The 15,317-nt window shown below is 38.1% G+C and overlaps 1 pseudogene; it reads right to left on the reverse strand.

Annotated features, from left to right (window-relative positions):
* Positions 1 to 875: 875 nt before the first annotated feature.
* LOC125825906 (cytosolic sulfotransferase 12-like) lies at positions 876 to 1,874 on the reverse strand (annotated as a pseudogene).
* Positions 1,875 to 15,317: the final 13,443 nt, after the last annotated feature.

The following is a 15,317-nucleotide window of genomic DNA, read 5'->3' on the forward strand; positions in this document are numbered from 1 at the left end:
GGAAATTTCAAGAATTGAAGATTAATTGGAGTGCAAGAATCTTGGTTATTCTCCTTTGGCTGGAAAGCTATGTTTATGCATATAATTTATTTCTTGCCAAGGGAGAATTGCCCCACGTTTCTTTATTTTCCATATTATATCTTTTTCTTTTTTTTCTCAAATGGAACCATATATATGTCCATACAAAATATAATATCTCGTAAAGGGATTTCTGTTTTACTCGTTTTTACAAATCAATAAATCCCTTTGATTCCTCAAAGCTTTCATTGGTAAAGTAATGTATGTTTTTTTTTTTTTTTTTTTTTTTTTGAAGTTATTGCTAAAGTGTTCTTATTTTTTTAAAAAAATATTATACATGTGTAAGCTAAACAATATATATTTGGCTCACTTTCGCTTTTATTATTAGATTGCTTAAATTGGAACATAATATATAACAACTACCTGGTTTTGTTTTATCAAAATCGAAAACATTAGCATTTAGCCAAATTTTATTTATTTTATAATTATGTAAAGCGCGAGTAATTATTCTAGTCTTAAAATAAAATAGAAAACTGACCGCCTCCAACCTCATTGACACTTAGTAGTACATAAAAACATTACTTGTCGGTGACAAAATAAAAAAAAGTATGAATTTACTAAATTTGCAACAATTTGAATTATTCTCAAACACAAACGTTTTTTTTTTAAAATTTTGTACCACTATATAGATTGTATAGCGGTCTTTTATTAAAATAAAAATTCTAAATAGGGATAAGTACAAGCAAGGGGGGCTAGGCCTTAACTTACCAATCCTAATAAGATAATGAACTACTCCAACATTGAATTTCAAAATAAATAACTGCATTCGATTGGCATTATATCATATTAATGCCTAATCAAGTATATAAAAACTTTAATCCTGATCCATGAAACTTTTGCTCTGTGATACGATTGAGTTTCTCACTCATTTCCACAGTAAAATAATTCTTCCAATCTCCAATTTCTCCTTTACGAAAGAATGTTTTATTTCCTTCTCCAGTTGACAACTTCTCATTTGTATTCACCTCCAAATTGCTTAAATTCTCAAAGCTGCACATTTTTAATATTTCATCCACAACTCCACAAGTTTCTTCCTCTATAGAAAATTGACATTCTAAGAATTCAACCAATCGTTTAAGTTGAAATTTTGGCTTCTCTTTCATTTCTTCATACATCAAGAAGAGTACTTTGTTGGGATTTTCTATGCTTTGTTTCCAATAATTCGACACGTGATCCCAAAATGGACCGTAAATGCTCAACCCCTTGCAAAAAAGATCAAACATTTCTTCAATGGAATTGGTATCTTTGTGATCAAGTCTTAAATTGTTTGAAAAATGCCACATAGAAATAAAAGTGTCCCTAGGATTCCTACACAAGTAAACAAGTTTGGTTTCTGAATTTTGAACAGATTTTGGCAATGAAGCAAATGGCACATGAGTTGCCAAAAGTCTAGGTGAACTGAAAGATGAAAAATCAGAGACTCAACCATCAACATAGAGTGTGTGTTCCAAGAATGGAACAAGAACATGAGGATTCTTGACAAGTAAAGGGTGATTTCGTTCAAAAACAGAATGCTTCATTCGATTCGCTAGAGTGAATAAAAGTGATTTTAACCAAGTGGTTCTTGATTTTGAAGTTGTAACAAGATTGATATCAGTGTCTTGAGCTTGAAATTGTTGTTGACATGCAATAACACCTTGGATCAATCTTGGTGATGTCCAAATTCCTTGGTATTTGTAGATATATGATCCAATCCATCCCTTTTCTTTTGGTAGGGTAAAGAGCAATTTCTTACACTCTTGACTTAGGCTATCCTCTTGTAAATATTTGGGAGGAGATGTTTGGGATGTTGTCATGGTTTTGAGGATTGAGTGCTTTCTTCTAGTTACTTGTATAGATATCAAAGTAGGTAGATTATCTGTCATTATCATTTAAGTCAGTAATTTAAATTATAACTTAAAAATAAAAAAATAAATAACTTTCCTAGTCATAAAGATCATCACATCACCTCTCTTACTCTTATGTCCAAAATTATATACATATAGAGATAATTATATGTCATTATCATTTAAGTCACTTAAATCATAATTTTAAAAGGAAAACGGATAAATAACTTTCCAAGTGATAGTCACCTTTAGTTAACTACTATAATCATTTAATTCTTCTATTAGTCAAAATGGGAATTAAAATAAATGATTTCCTAGTCATCCTCGAATCATATAGATAAATCTTTCATAATCATTTAAGTTACCTATTAGTCAAAAAGGAAAATGGATAAATGATTTTCCTAGTCATAACTACGTCATTTTAAATTATATAGATAAATTACCTGTCATAATCATTTAAATCACGTATTAGTGAAAAAAGAAAAAAGAACAAATGATTTTCCTAGTCATCCTTGAAGTATATAGATGACAAATTACTTGACATAATCATTTAAGTAATTACCTATTAGTAAAAAAAGCAAAATAAATGATTTTCCTAGTTAGTACTACGTCACCTTGAATTAAATAGATAAATAACTAGTCATAATCATTTAAGTCGCCTAATAGCCAAAAAGGGAAAAATAGATTATGTTCCTAGTCATCAATGAATTATATATATAATTAAATATCATAATAATTTAAGTCACCTATTAGTGAAAAATGAAAAAATAAATGATTTTTCTAGTCATAGGGAGTACACTACATCACCTTGAATTATATAGATAAAATAACTGTCATAATCATTTTTATCTACTGAAGAAGACGGATCGAAGGGGTTTTCCAATTAATGAAAGTGACGGTAATGAATAAGAATTATTTTATTTATACAGTCGTCACTTAGAATTAAGTTATAGTGTTTCAAGTCACCTTTTGAACTCCTAATCAAAAGGAAATGTATCTTTTATTGATTTGCGATGTCAAAAAATCATGGAAGGAATTATGTTGACCAAAGAAAAGGTATGAGGCAACCCTGAATCAGTGGCGTAGCCAGATAATTCATGTAACAAACGGTAAAATAGATGTAGTGATTTTCTCAACTCAACAATAAACAATAGAGAGAACAAACTAACAAGCTTTGATTCAAATGAAAATGAGCAATTACAATATGAAAAAGACGAACAATAACAGTAGCTATAAAGAAGATGGGATGAGGGAACTAAGAGAGAATTGAGGATGAGAAGCATAGTCTTTGATGCACGGTCCGTAGGTCTGATCGTAGATGAGGGTCAGCAGCCTATTAGCTGAAAATTGTTGATGGATCAACTTCAGATGGTCATAAATTTTAGTACAAAAGGAATTATGTGTCCCATGACCTATGATATGATAGATAATTGAATCCTCTTTCCAACGCCGCTGAGTTTGCTAAAATCAGACATCCGAGTGAAAAGTTATGCTCATTTTAGTGAAGCCCTGTCGGGCAGAGTTGACCGACGACTCCAATTGACGGACCGTCGATTGACCTACGGCCCGTTAGTCCAATCCGTCGGTCACTCCGACAGGAATTAAGTTAGGGGTCTTTTGGTCTTTTCCTATTTCGTTTAACCCCTAAGGTACGTCGTTTAGACCCTAAATCATGAGGTTTTAGTCAGCTTAAGCCTAGAAACATAACTAGAACTTACCTTAGTCAAAATAATTAATCAAAACTTAGAAAATTAGAAGCAAGAGAGGAGAAAAAGGTCAAGAACCCTAGTTCAAGAACGCTTCAAGGTTCCATCAATTCCAGCCTCAAAATCGAAAGATTTCTCTGTGGAATTCATGTAATGACCCTAAAGGTCATTTTTGGAAATTTTCATAAAATGACCGTTTTAGCCCTCCCGATAGTTGCCCTGAGTCTTAATTGTTGTATTTTCGAAGTTGGTTTGGAGGAAAATTGATGAAAAGTTGAGTTTTTGGAAAGTTGAGTTTTTAAGAGTTAAAGTTTGGTTAAAAGTGCCATTTCGAGTCATTTGGAGTTTCGAGACTCGAATCGGATTTCCGGCGATTCCAACAATTTTAGAATGTCGAAACGGGTCTATGATAATTTACGGAGTCAAATTTGGAGTTAAAACGAAGATTTGAGGTCCTAAGTTGCTAAAATTGTGAAATTTTGATCAAGAGTTGACTTTGGTCAACAAACGAGGTTCCGGTGCTCGAAATGGAATTCCGAGGGCACTGTTGGATTCAGGGGGTGATTCTAAGTCTAGAATGAGTCTTGGTTGAATTTTTAGAGGCCCCGAGTGCGTTTCGAATTTTTGAGCCTAAAGTTAGTTTCTTGACGCCTTATCGGATACCGGGTCAAGGAGACCTCGAATTCAAATTCCAACAATTTCATTGAGTCCGAAATGTCATTTTCAAGCTAGTAGCATATTTGGTTTGTGTTCGGGAAGTGCCAAATGAGTTTTGGGTGAGCTTTTAAGCTTCTTGGATGCTTTGACACTATTTCAGCAAATTGTGGCAACTAAATGGTTCATTACTAGTTTTAAAGGTCGAAAAATTATTCTGAAGGTTCTGAAACTTTGAGCATGAATTATAGGACTTATCTGCAAATTTTGGTGCATTTTCGCTAACCCGAGATTGGACTTTTATCGCAAATAAGAAATAATTGTTTACCGAGTAGAAATGATATTTGACTGGGCAAACGAGCATGAAATTGAGCTCCGATTGAACGAGCAGGTCCGTATCATTATTTAAGACATTTACAAAAAAGAATCGGGTCATTTCACTATCGTATGAGGAAATTACGGCCTTTTTAGTGAAAGATTAACTGCTGTTTTTCTGTTGCATAACAGCCATGTACTGTTATAAAAATCTCAGACTGTGTTCATTTGGTATTTTGAGCATATCGGGAGTTCTAGAGATCGGAATGGAGTGATTCTTACGGGTTTCTTCTTGAATTAATATGAGGGTTAGTATTCAATCTTCAATTTGACATTTTCTCATAATTTCTTTATCTGGTTTTTTTTCCTATCCGTAAATTTCTTGGGAAAAATTGGGGTTTTATCGATTTGGACTCCCTTTTTGATGAAAAAGGTATATTTACGATCCTTATGTTATGGGTAAACTTATTTTAACATAAAATTATTGATTCATCGATTATTTTCATCATATTAACCGCGTACAATTTGGACTTTCCCTGTAAAGTTAAAGTTTGATAAATTGAGAATTTCAAGGTCGATCTTAACTCCGTTTTTGATGAAATTTCATATTTGAACTTATCTAAGCATGGGTAGGATGTTTTTCAAGAGATATTTCATTTTCGAGTCGGGGTTTCGGATCCGAATATTTTAGGCTTCTTCAAGAACGTGGATTTTCCTTCATATTGAGTTGTGAATTGATTTCAACTCCGTTTTCAAATTGGTTTTCACCATTAGCTTCCAAATACTTTAAGGATCATTTTACATCAAAAATTTCCAGATTTGGCTATCGTTTTCCGGTATGAGACTTTTGGACCGTTTTGCCTTTTTTCCCTAAATTTCTTGATTTTGGTGTCATTGGACTCGAATTGTGATTGTGAATAATTGTTTGAATAGATTATCGTGATCCAGATTATACTCGGAAAGGAAAGGCTCAAGTCAAGTAACTTTTGAAGTTCGTTTTAAGGCAAGTGGCTTCCAAACTTTGTAAAACTCTTATACTACGCATGACTACTTTCCTAATTGTGTTGGGAAGTAATAGGGATTGAGGATGAGTTTTATTTGTTGATTGAAATTGTTGTAAATGAAAGATAGGGAATAAAACGAGCTAAATGTGTTATATGTGACTTGAAATTGTTGAATAAGTCATGTGATAACTGATATTGAGGGGATAGAAGAGCATGAGTAGGCTATGATTGATACAGACATTGTGATTGAGACAGGTGATGTGTAATACTATGATGTGGCCGTGATATGGTTGTGATTGAGACATGTGATGTGTAATACTATGATGTGGTCGTGATATGGTTGTGATTGAGACAGGTGATGTGTAATACTATGATGTGGTCGTGATATGGTTGTGATTGAGACAGGTGATGTGTAATACTATGATGTGGTCGTGATATGGTTGTGATTGAGACAGATGATGTGTAATACTATGATGTGATCGTGATATGATTGTGATTGATGACATGTGTATATTCATTATTCATCCCATGTATGAACTATCTGTTGCATGAGTTCTGAGACACTGATATGAGGATGGATGGATATGAGACATTTGGGGTTGAATCCATTGAAGTAAGGGTGGTTTAGAGTTGGCAAAGCAAGGGAGAAAAGTCGAGTTTTCTGGGCTAGGGGTTGGCGCGTCGCGCCTGCCAGGGCGCCCCAAAGGGGACTCTGAAGTCCAGCCCTTGGGGCGGCGCACCTCTCAGAGCGCCAGCAGGTGCCTTCTAAGCTTCAAGGTCTGGTGCTCCGCGCCTCTCAGAGCGCCAAGCTTTCCCATTCCTTCCCCACTTTCTTATGCTTGTTCCTAGGTGTTATACCTATGTTCCCTAGTTGTTTCCAACACCCCAAAGTGTTTCTAAATATCCCGAACTCATCTAAATACGTGTGATCATACACCTTGAACTCATAATTCAGTTCAAGGCGAGTTAGTATCAAGCTAAGGTGAAGTTAGAGTCAAGTCAAGAAATGTTAAGAAGTAAGTTCAAGCAAGTCCTCCAAGCTTTCCAAGAGTCTTCAGTGAACGTTTTAACTTCATTCTAAGGCTCCAGTTCCAAGTTAAGTATACAGTTTCAAGTCGAGTAAAGAGTATCGAGTTTCAAGTTAAGTCAAGAGTTTCAAGTTGAGCAAAGAGTTTAAAGTTGAGTTCATTTCTCAAAGTTATTAGGGAACTATGTATTCCCAAAGAAGTTTTAAAGAAATGTTTTTACATTTAAACAAGGTTGAAAACTGAGATTTCCAAAAGAGCCTTCGGGCTAGTTTTTGAGTAATTATCTCAATCAGCAAGAAGACATATGATTTAAAAACATAAGAGTCAGTACATTTTGGGAGTAGTATCGAGCACCGAATTAGGGGAGAGTTCAAAGAACCCACAACCCCCATAGAACCATGTTAGCCACCATGGGTAGAAAAAGATCATACTTTTTAGATGAATCCTTTTCCAGATAGACTAGTGGATCCATTAGGCAGTTCAGGTCTTATACCTTTGGCCGGGTATAAGATGCTCTGGCAGCGTGAGGTCGATCGCTGTATAATCACTATAGCTCTCATGTGATGGTTGTCGGTTAGAGAAACTCCCACAACAGTTATTGTATTTTCATACACAGAAAGTATTGTATTTTATATACATCAGTTCATTTGTATTTCTATATACATCTCAGGCTTATTGTATCTTTGTATACACACAGAGTTTATAACAGGTTTTAAACAGTCTTTCTTTATATCGTACTTGTTTTAAATTGCCTTATATTGAAAGAAGTCAATCAGGTTGAGTTGAGTTGAGCCAGGTAAGCTATTCAGTTTCTACCAGATCTCCTTCTAGCCTATGTTGCTTAGTTTCCAGCTCGCATACTCGTACATTCCATGTACTGATGCCAGCTGGTCTGCATCTTATTATGATACAGACACAGGTACCCAGGATCAGCATCCAACACGCCGTTGATCCAGCTGAGCACTCCAGGGTCAGTGGTGAGCCTTTTTGCATTCCGGAGGACTCAATTATTTTGTGTTCTTAGTTTTTTTATTAGGGTGTTGCGGGGTCTGTCCCAACATCCATCTCAGTATTTAGAGGCTTCATAGACAGTCAGTCAGTTAGTATTGAGTCTCTCATCTTTGTATATATGTAAATAGTCTATTTTGAGATATGAGTCGCCTTTATGGCCAGATTTTATAAGTTAAGTTGTTGTGTAATATTTGCCTTGCATGAAGTTATTCTGTTAAGTTAGGTTTCCGCTGAGTTAAGAAAGTCAGGCCAAGGGTTCGCTTGGAGCCAGCAATGGTCTCCGAGTGCCGATCCCGCCCAGGGTGTAGGCTCGGGGCGTGACAACTCAGTATTTAGTATTTTCAGTATCTATATCATGTTCAGATGATTTTATTGGTTTATTGCTTTGTTTAGTTATATGTTATTTCATCATTACTCTATTCTGCATGCTTAGTACCTCTCAAGTACTGACACATACGTGTGCTACATCTTCTCGTGATGTAGGTTCAGGTTCTCAGTATCCAGATCACGCTTAGATCGGTTCCCGATCTCCAGTTCAGCAGAATCAGTGGTGAGTCCTCATTCTCCTAGGACAATAGTCATAAGTTTCTTTTTCAGTATTTTAGTCCTTTAGTTTCAGTTTTGCTAGACTTAGCTAGGGCCTGTCCCAACATTTCTAGTCAGTTAGAGACTATTTTTAGACACAGTTAGATTCATCTTAGTATTGAGTTAATATCTTCCTTGTATTAAACTCATCAGTTATCAGTTATCATTTATCTCAATTATAATATATGGGTATTCCCTATCTTTTCATTTTATTTATGATTTAACTTCCGCATCAGTTTATTATCTTTAGTATGCTCATGATCATGCTAGCAAGGTTATCTTGGGATCACTTATGGTCCTAAGTCCCGTGTCCGCGTCTCGGGGGTAGCTTGGGGCGTGACAAACTTGGTATCAGAGCACTAGGTTTAAGTGTCCAAGGATGTATGAAAAGCCGCACTAGGTCGAGTCCTTTCTATGGGTGTGTAGTGCGTACCACATCTAATGAGAGGGAGGCTACAAAGTATCTTAGGAAAAATCTTCATTTTTTTGTTACTCTTATCGTGCGTAAGGTATGATCCTATTCCATTCTAAATCGACATTCTACGTTTCAGTGATCATGCCTCCTCGTAGAGCTTATGCTAGGAATGCGAATGCCAGGAATGCAAACGCAGCTCCTCCAGTTTCGGATCAGGAAGTCTCAAATGCTAAATTCAGGAATGCCATTCAAATGTTGACTCAGAGTGTCGCTAACCAGAACAATCAGCGGGTTCAAGCTTCTGTGAATGCAAATGGTGGATCAGCAGCAGCAAGGGTCTGTGACTTTGTTAGGATGAATCCGCCTGAGTTCTTAGGATCATAGACTAGTGAAGATCCCTAGAATTTCTTGGATGAGATCAAAAAGATCTTTGAGGTAATGCAGGTCACTGGGAATGATCGGGTTGAGTTAGCATCTTACCAACTTAAGGATGTGGCTCATATCTGGTATACTCAGTGGAAGGAGAATAGGGGTACAAATGCCGCTCCTATTATGTGGGATTGTTTCAGAGAAATCCTTCTGGACAGGTTTTTCCCCATAGAGTTGAGAGAAGAAAGAGCCTAGGAATTTATGAACTTAAGGCAGGGTAACATGACTGTCCAAGAGTATGGGCTCAAGTTTAACCAACTCTCCAGGTATGCTCCTCACATGGTTGCTGATTCCAGGGCTCAGATAAATAAGTTTTTGTATGGAGTGTCAGATTTAGTGAAAACAAAGTGTAGGAATGCTATGTTGTTGGGAGACATGAACATCTCTAGGCTCATGAGTCATGCTCAGCAGGTTGAGGGTGATAAGCTTAGGGAACAGGCTAAAGAGACTAAGAAAGCAAGAACAGGTAACTATGAGTATTCCCAACAGAAATCGGGTGATGGAAATCGCTCGCAATTTCAGCAGAAGTCTTCAACTCCAGTGAGTATTCCCAATAGAAATCGGGTGATGGAAATCGCAAGCAATTTCCGCAGAAGTCTTCAACTCCAGTACTTTCATCAGCTAGTGTTCCATCCCTTAGGTTTCGTAATGATTAGAAAGGTAGGGCGTTAGGCTCTAAGTCTCAAGGTAGTGTTTCAGGCACCAAACCCTACCCAACTTGCCCGAAATGTAGTAAGAACCATCCGGGCGAGTGTCTTGCAGGTAAGGAAGGATGCTTTGGGTGTGGTCAGTCTGGTCATAGATTGAAGGATTGTCCTTCTAGACAGGGTCAAGGAGGAAATAGTGGTAGAGCTCAGTCTACAACTTCAGCAGCACCAGCAGGTCGCCCGACTAAGCAAGGTAACTCATCTGGTACAGGTGGCGGACAACGCCAGAACAAACTCTATGCTCTTCAGGCTCGTCAAGATCAGGAAGATTCTCTTAATGTAGTCAGTGGTACGTTACGAGTCTTTGATCTTGATGTTTATGCATTGTTAGATCCAGGGGCTAGTCTTTCTTTTGTAACTTCTTATATAGCAGTCCAATTCAGTGTTAACCCAGAAACTCTTTCAGAACCTTTCTCAGTCTCTACTCCAGTCGGTGACTCAGTTATAGCTAGAGGGTATACAGAAATTACCCTATCACAGTCTCTCAGAAAGTCAACTCAGCAGATCTTGTAGAGTTAGAAATGGTAGACTTCGATGTCATTCTAGGCATGGATTGGTTAGATTCCTGTTATGCCTCAGTTGATTGTTGAACTAGGATTGTTCGTTTTTCAATTTCCAGATGAACCAATCCTAGAATGGAAGGGTAGTAGCTTAGTGCCTATGGGTCGATTCATTTCTTACCTTAAGGCCAGAAAGATGATCTCTAAGGCTAATCTCTATCATCTAGTTCGGGTTAAGGATTATAGTTTCGAATCCCCAACTCTTGAGTCAGTTCCTGTAGTCAATGAGATTCCAGAAGTGTTCCCAGAAGATCTTCCCGGAGTTCCTCCCGAAAGGGAAATAGACTTTGGAATTGATCTCCTTCCAAATACCCAGCCTATCTATATCCCTCCTTACAGAATGGCTCCAGCTAAGCTTAAGGAATTGAAAAAGCAGTTGAAAGACCTTTTAGATAAAGGCTTCATCAGACCTAGTATTTTGCCATGGGGTGCACCAGTGTTGTTCGTAAAAAAGAAAGATGGTTCTCTCAGAATGTGCATTGAGTATAGGCAGTTGAACAAGGCCACAATCAAGAATAAGTACCCTATCCCCAGGATTGATGACTTGTTCGACCAACTTCAGGGTGCTAGTCATTTCTCAAAGATAGACCTCAGATCAGGTTATCATCAGCTCAATGTCAGAGATAGTGACATTCCGAAGACAGCCTTCAAAACTTGGTATGGTCATTACGAATTTGTAGTTATGTTATTTGGACTAACCAATGCTCCTGCAGCTTTCATGGATTTGATGAACAGAGTGTTCAAGAAGTACTTGAACTTGTTAGTCATCGTCTTTATTGATGACATCCTCATTTACTCTAGGAATGAGGAAGAACATGCAAGTCATTTGAGAGTTGCTCTGCAAACTCTCAAAGATTGCCAATTATTTGCTAAATTTAACAAGTGCGAGTTTTGGTTACAATTAGTTGCTTTCCTTGGGCATATTTTGACTAGTGAAGGAATTCGAGTAGATTCCCAGAAGATAGAAGCAGTGAAATAATGGCCCAGACCTACCTCTGCTACAGATATCAGAAGTTTCTTGGGTCTAGCGGGCTATTACAGACGGTTTGTGGAAGGATTTTCATCCATAGCCTCTCCATTGACTAAGTTGACTAAAAAAAAGGTTAAGTTTTAGTGGTCAGATGATTGTGAGAAAAGCTTTGCAGAATTGAAAACTAGGTTGACTACAGCTCCTGTCTTGACTCTACCAGAGGGTTCAGATGGTTATGTGATCTATTGTGATACATCCAGAGTTGACCTATGTTGTGTGTTGATGCAGCGATGTAAGGTTATAGTTTATGCTTCTAGACAACTTAAGGTATATGAGAAGAATTATCCAACTCATGACCTTGAGTTTGCAGCAGTGGTGTTTGCACTCAAGATTTGGAGACACTACTTGTATGGTGTTCATGTAGATGTGTTCACAGACCATAAGAGCCTCCAGTATGTATTCACCCAAAAAGAGTTGAATCTTCGCCAGAGAAGGTGGTTGAGTTCCTCAAAGATTATGATATGAGCGTGCATTACCATCCGGGTAAGGTGAATGTAGTAGCAGATGCTTTTAGCAGATTATCTATGAGTAGTGTAGCACATGTTGAGGAAGAAAGAAAGGAGCTAGCAAAGGATGTTCACAGACTTGCTCGCCTAGGAGTTCGTCTTATGAGCATATCAGATAGTGGTGTAACGGTTCAGAATGGGGCAGAATCTTCCTTAGTAGTAGAGGTTAAGGAAAAGCAAGACAGTGATCCAATCTTGCTTGAGCTTAAGGGTGCAGTCCACAATCAGAGAGTGGAAGTCTTCTCCCAAAGGGTAGATGATGTACTTCGCTATCAGGGTAGATTGTGTGTTCCTAATGTGGGTGAATTGAGACAACATATTCTTGTAGAGGCCCATAATTCTAGATATTTTATTCATCCAGGTGACACTAATATGTACCGTGATCTGCGAGAAGTCTATTGGTGGAATGGTATGGAAAGAGATATAGCAGACTTTGTGGTTAAGTGCCCCAATTGCCAGCAAGTCAAGGTAGAACATCAGAAACCAGGAGGTATGACTCAAGAGATTGACATTCCTACTTGGAAGTGGGAAGTGATCAAAATGGACTTCATCACAGGTTTACCTCGTACTCGCAGATAACATACCTCCATTTGGGTGATTGTTGATAGGGTTACTAAGTCTTCTCACTTTTTGGCGGTCAAGACTACAGATTCGGTAGAGGATTACGCCAAGCTTTACATTAATGAGATTGTAAGGTTGCATGGGGTTCCTTTGTCTATCATCTCAGATAGAGGTCCTCAGTTTACCTCTCATTTCTGGAAGTCATTTCAGAAGGGTCTTGGCACTCAGGTTAACCTTAGCACAACATTTCATCTACAGACGGATGGTCAGGCAGAGCGTACCATTCAGACCTTAGAGGACATGTTGAGAGCTTGTGTGATCGACTTCAAGGGTAGTTGGGATGATCACATTCGTCTCATTGAGTTCGCCTACAACAATATTTACCATTCCAGCATTCAGATGGCCCCTTATGAGGCATTGTATGGGCATAGATGTAGATCTCCAGTTGGTTGGTTTGAAGTAGGTGAAGCAACCTTGATAGGACCAGATTCAGTCCTTGATGCTATGGAGAAAGTGCAACTCATTAGAGATAGACTTAAGACTGCTCAGAGTCGCCAGAAGTCTTATGCAGATGTGAGAAGAAGGGAACTAGAGTTCCAAGTTGATGATTGGGTTTTCCTGAAAGTGTCACCTATGAAGGGGGTAATGAGATTTGGCAAGAAAGGAAAGTTCAGTCCTAGATATGTAGGCCCTTACCGGATCTTGAAAAGGATTTGTAAAGTGGTTTATGAGTTAGAGTTGCCAGCAGACTTAACAGCAGTGCATCCAGTCTTTCACATTTCTCTTTTGAAGAAGTATGTGGGTGATCCAACATCCATAGTGCCATTAGAGAGTGTGGCCATGAAAGATAGCCTTTCATATAAGGATGTGCCAGTTGAGATTCTCGATCATCAGGTTAGAAGATTGAGAAACAAAGAAGTCGCTTCAGTCAAGGTTTTGTGGAGGAGTCAGTTTGTAGAGAGAGCTACTTGGGAAGCAGAAGCAGCTATGAAATCCAAGTGTCCTCACCTCTTTCCTTCTAATTCCATTCCAGCTTGAGGTAATAGTTCCTTTTCAGTTTTTCAGTCATTCATGCGTAAATTCAATCTTAGAATCATGTTCCTTCAGTTTATACTTGCATTTTCAGCGTATTTGCATGTCCTTGGAACTCAGTTCAGTCAGAAATTCAGTTTTCAGTGTTTAGTGGTTAGTATTATAGCCCTCTCCCTCCATTTCAGCTAGTTTAGTCTTCATTCGAGGACGAATGGTCCCAAGGGGGAGATAATGTAACACCCCGTATCCGAAAATAGACCAGATTGCAGATTTCTAGTGTTGCAAGTGGCACTCACGGGCACCATCCACGGACAGTAGGAGGACCCACGGTCCGTCCTGTAGGTCCATGGTTCGTGTCAGCAACCTCCCCCAAAACTCAGCCAGAAATTCGACCAAGTGTTGACCCACGGCCGGACCTACGGTCCGTAGGTCAGGTCACGAACCGTGGTTCATGTCCGTGGATCGATGCCCCTAAATCCCAGCTTCAGTTCCAATTGACGGTTGACCATCACAGACCGTCATTCGATGCACGGTCCGTAGGTCTGACCGTAGATGAGGATCAACAGCCTATTAGCTGAAAATTGTTGATGGATCAACTTCAGATGGTCATAACTTTTAGCACAAAAAAATTGTGTGTCCCATGACCTATTATATGATAGATAATTGAATCCTCTTTCTAACGCCGCCAAGTTTGCTAAAATCCGACCTCCGAGTGAAAAGTTATGCTCGTTTTAGTTGAAGCCCTGTCGGGCAGACTCGACCGACGACTCCAATTAACGGACTGTCGATTGAACTACGACCCGTCAGTCTAATCCGTTGGTCACTCCGACAACAATTAAGTTAGGGGTTTTTTGGTCTTTTCCTATTTCATTTAACCCCTAAGGTACGTCGTTTAGACCCTAAATCATGAGGTTTTAGTTAGCGTAAGCCTAGAAACATAACTAGAACTTACCTTAGTCAAAATCATTAATCAAAACTTAGAAAATTAGAAGCAAGAAAGGAGAAAAAGGTCAAGAACCCTAGTTCAAGAACGCAACAAGGTTCCATCAGTTCCAGCCCCAAAATTGAAAGATTTCTCCGTGTTATTCGTCACCAGGTATGTGGGATTTCACTAGTGGGTTCCTTTCGCCCATTAGGTCCCTAAAATTCAGTCAATTTCTTGATTCCCTTATTATGAATAGACCTAGGGTTTCTAGTTTCAACAGATCATCATGAATTAGTTATTTAAATGTTCTAAATCAGATTATCATGTTATTACATCGTTTCTCGCATGAATATCAAAACCCTAGCTATGTATTTCTTTAGTTCTTAAATTACACATGCTAGGTCAGATATCTCAGTTATTCAGTTATACATGCCTCAGTTATTAATGCATCATTATCAGATTAATGGTTGCATTCTCAATTTGCATGTTCAGTTTTGAGCTATCCTGTACTTTACAGAACTTCAGTCATAACTAGTTAACCACTTAATTCATTGGGAGTAGCATAATACCGAGTTGGACTAGGGCTTTAGCGTACCCATATAGTCCCAGAACTACGAGCCACGTAGGTGTAAGTCCCCTTTGTGGGCAACATTAGTTTAGTGATCACGCCAACATGCCTCTATACCTCTGGCAGGGTATATTGGGTCCTCTCGATGGGGCATATACATCAAACTCCATATTTAGCTCATATGGTTTTATGTCGGTTATTAGTACCTCCCACAGTTCAGTCAGACTCTTTTGCATTGACCATATTTCAGTACAGTTAGTATTTAGTCTCAGCATGTTATAAATTTGGTCATTGCATCAGCTAGCTCAGTATTCAGTATTTTCAGTATCTATATCATGTTCAGATGATTTCATTGCTTTATTGCTTTGTTTAGTTAT

Source organism: Solanum verrucosum, unplaced genomic scaffold (assembly GCF_900185275.1).
Source record: "Solanum verrucosum unplaced genomic scaffold, falcon-dt-bn FXZP01000161.1, whole genome shotgun sequence".
Classification (NCBI taxonomy): domain Eukaryota; kingdom Viridiplantae; phylum Streptophyta; class Magnoliopsida; order Solanales; family Solanaceae; genus Solanum; species Solanum verrucosum.